The sequence below is a fragment of the Salvia miltiorrhiza genome, unplaced genomic scaffold, assembly GCF_028751815.1.
Source record: "Salvia miltiorrhiza cultivar Shanhuang (shh) unplaced genomic scaffold, IMPLAD_Smil_shh original_scaffold_326, whole genome shotgun sequence".
Lineage (NCBI taxonomy): Eukaryota > Viridiplantae > Streptophyta > Magnoliopsida > Lamiales > Lamiaceae > Salvia > Salvia miltiorrhiza.
Window position 1 is genome coordinate 70,482 of NW_026651527.1, and position 4,124 is coordinate 74,605.

Here is a 4,124-nt window from a genome sequence, read left to right on the forward strand (position 1 = left end):
GTTCTCACAAATAATGTAGTTCTCTCTAGAACCACACCCTATATATATATATATATATATATATATATATATATAGGGTTAGCTTCTATAGCAAAGCTCCCCTTATAGTTAGAATTGAGAAGGAATGTAGGCCGCTGATTTCAACTTAATCAACGTACCAGATCATCTAATCATCAGCCTTAACAATTAAATTAAAGTATGTAAATATGATATATACGCCTAAAGGTTAAAAATGTCAAAGTGGGTTTGTTACATTAATTGGTATCCAAATCAACTCCCTGTTTTTTCTCACATTCCTCGAAGATGAAGAACAAACAACATTTCAACGAAATTGATACAAATTACGTTTCAGAAGTGTTATATTAAACTTTTATCGATATTGGCATATTTAAATAATACTTATTATTTTGTTGGAAACGATGGATTTCTAGGATTTTTTTTCCATTAGTGTTATATTAGTGTTATGTTTGAATGGTGAACAAAATGACGAATTCGTGGTCTTGAGTGTCATTATTTTATCTCTGTGTATTATATATTTTTCTCTAATTAATGAAGGAAAATCTTCAAGTGAGTAGAGTGCATATGTTCAGAAATTAGAAGCAATCTATATGTGTGAACAAGAAGTACATTTCGATGAACATGTCAATTATGTTTTATGAACACACGTTTGGTCTGGGTTCGATCATTGGCGTTGACCTGTTTCTTAACTACTGAATTAGAGGTTTATTAAAAAGAAAAAGAAAAAAGAAGCCCTTGAGAGCACAAAACGCAGACTAAGGGCACTAAACTCAAAAAGAGATCGTTAAACAAATAAAATGAGAGATTACTAGCAATCCCATAAATCAGGATAATCGTCCATCTCATCCGACCAACGTCGACGTGCTATATTATTCATTGCATGCATGCTAGCACTATTACTACAATCAACTACATAGCCCATTCCCCCCGCGTTCCTGAGGTTCTTTTTTTTTTTATCTTGAGCTTCTGGAGCTGGTTGCATCGGCTCCCTTCCCATGCCTTTGCCCATGCCTTTTGGACGGCCACGTTCACGCTTTGGCACGTCCGAGAGCATTTGCATCCCCTGACTAGCCTGCTTCTCTAACTTACTAATGCGAGTAGCATAATCGTCCGAGCCAGGATAACAGGTCTGCGCTGCAGGGACGCTGGGCTGCTCTTCCGCGCGCGTCTGGTCTGCTCTGACCTCCCGAGCTGTGCTCTACTCTGGTCTACTCTGAACTCCAGAGTTGTTCTGCTCTGCTCTGTTCTGGTATAGTCTGACCTCCCGAGCTTATCTGCTCTGGACTGACCTTCGCCGCTGCTGCTTTGCATTGTTCACGCTTGTTGCTGCGCGGTGGAGTCCTTGAGCCTGGAGATACAGCTGTTGGTCGGTGTGGTTTGGGTTCGACGGGAGCGGCGACCGGCGACGGGTTCAATACCCTCATGAGTTCCTCCTCTCTAAAGAGAGAAAGTCTAGAGAGAAGGCAGAGCGTTTTCGTACGGGTATCGTATCAAACTCAAAAAGAGATCGTTAAACAAATAAAGAAGAGATTACTAGCAATCCCATAAATCAGGATAGTCGTCCATCTCATAATTAGATAGATTCTTATGTTCGTCAATTAAAATTGTATGTTCAAATAATTTACTTATATGTCATCATTCTCAGTTTTTACGAGAATTAAATTCTGAATAGAGCCTAAAAATGAATTCCTTTGTGGTATGTACGTGCAATAATTATCTAACACTAATTTAATGTTCCCAATGAAAGACATGGGCGTTTTTGTGCAGATATTCAAGAGTATCGAAAATATACTTACGTTCTACTTATATTATTACATTTGTTCGACGGTATTAATGTAAATTTCATATATAAGATATTCTACTTTCCGAACAAAGATCACCTAATGGATTAACAAAGATCACCTAATGCATTAACATAGTATTATGGTCAGGTCTGCTGAGCTGCTCTACTCTGGTCATTTCAGCTCTGACCTTTCGAGCGCTCTGCTCTGGACATCTCAGTTCTGACCTTCTGAGCTGCTATGCTCTGGTATGACCTTCCGAGCTCTGCTCTGCTCCGGTATGACCTTCCGAGCTTCTCTGCTCTGGTCAGGTCTGCCACCAACAATCAATATATAAATATCTCCCTTCTAATCAAAATCATAAAATGTATTTAAATAATTTAAATTCATCATGCGTGTTCGCAATTTATTATTTTTAGTTTTATAAACCATCATACATGAAGAAAGTACACATCCAAAAGTGTCAAGCTCTATCTTAAATAATTATCAGCATATAAACAGCAAAAACATAATCACTCATGCACATATATCATTGAAAGAGTATTGTTCACTATGGAAAATCGAATAGTTATTTCGAATAACATACCACCTGCGTCCATTTATACACCTCCAGAAAAAAAGAAATTATTTGTTAAATCGTAATAATTTCTGTGGTGTTCATGAGATACGAAATAGCTTTACATATTTAAAAGAAACAAAATCAATACATATAGATTATTTTCGATTGATGATTTCCATGAACATACCTCCAGTCTCCATTGATCTTCCACGATTGCTTTGAGTATTCTAGTATAATGATGATAAGTTAATTCAACTCTTTCACTTTATTTTCGTGCATATATCTTCTTAGTTATCGAATAATCCTTTTTTCTTTTAATTGTTTACAAATAAAATAATCTATTTGATATCTTCCATATTTAAGAAGGTTTGATTGACAAAATTTCCGTTAGAGTAACGATTAAGACCCTATATATATATATGCGCGCGTGTCGTATGTCGTGACTCTATCAAGTATCAACCCTAATATTTGTACCTGACCTTGCTATCACCCTAATATTTAATTTTGTTTAACACAAATAAATTCAAATTAACTAAGAAATTGTTGATTTCTACCATGGCGACAAAAGCATTAGTATATGGTCATGTTCTTTATTTAACTTAATATGTAGCTTTTCATTGCTGGCTTCCAAAAAAGAAGTCTCTTTATATCTCGAATATGTCACAGCAACACGTCAAATAATAAAATAAATTATTATAGTAGGACAAATCATCTTATAATTCGCCCCTAATATGTATGGAATACTCTGCAATAATATAACGGTATACATGCAGAAATATTAATCATTCACGACGATTAAACAATAATTGAAGAAAATATATGAAAATAATCGGGGTATCATCAGTGCTTCCGTCATTTTCTGTATTTTGTACTTATCTATTTCTTATTTTGGATTATAAAAATATGTCATTGTCATGTGCTTATTTTAACAAAATCGTATTATCGTGTATGTAGAACATAACTCATTAAAATGAAATTAAATTCAAAAGAGAAGGATGCAATAAATCACAATAAAATGCAGAGAACTGTAAATATATTATGATACTGCACAAAATCTTCTCAAAAAATTAATATATATATATATAGAGAAGGGTTCAACAGAGAAACTAATTAAATATTGTCACTACAAAAAAAGCGTTGATTACCAACGGCTAAATGCCGTCGGTAAAAAAAGACGGCCGCCGGTAAATAGTGTTACCGGCGGCGATAACGGCGGCAAGCTCCCGCCGCTAAACGGTTCGTCGGCAACGACAATAACGGCGGCGAACATCCGCCGTCGGCAGTTAACGGCGGCGATGCCGCCGGAATTTTCGCCGTTAAACGGCGGAGCCTAGCCAGAGAATTAGCGGCGGCAGACACCGCCGCTAGTTACCGAGGGCTATTTTGCCGTCGGTAGAGAGCCACCAGAGTCCGGCTGACCTTGCCGGAAAACTAGCGACGGCGATTACCGCCGCTAACTAGCGGCGGCGAAACGCCGTCGGTAACAAGCTACCGCCGTCCGGTGGGTCATGCCGGAGGATGGCCGGGTATTTACCGAGGGCAAATTGCCGTCGGTAACTACCGACGGCGTTTTGCCCACGGTAATGTTTTTAATTTTATTTTTTTATTTTATTTATTTATTTTATTTATTTATTTATTTATTTTATTGTATATTGTATATCCACAATTTATTTCCGTATTTATACGGTATTGCATACTTTAGACGAACTTCCCAGTCGGCGACCCGACTTCCCAGTGGGTCACCCATCTTTCTTGTGCTCTGTGTC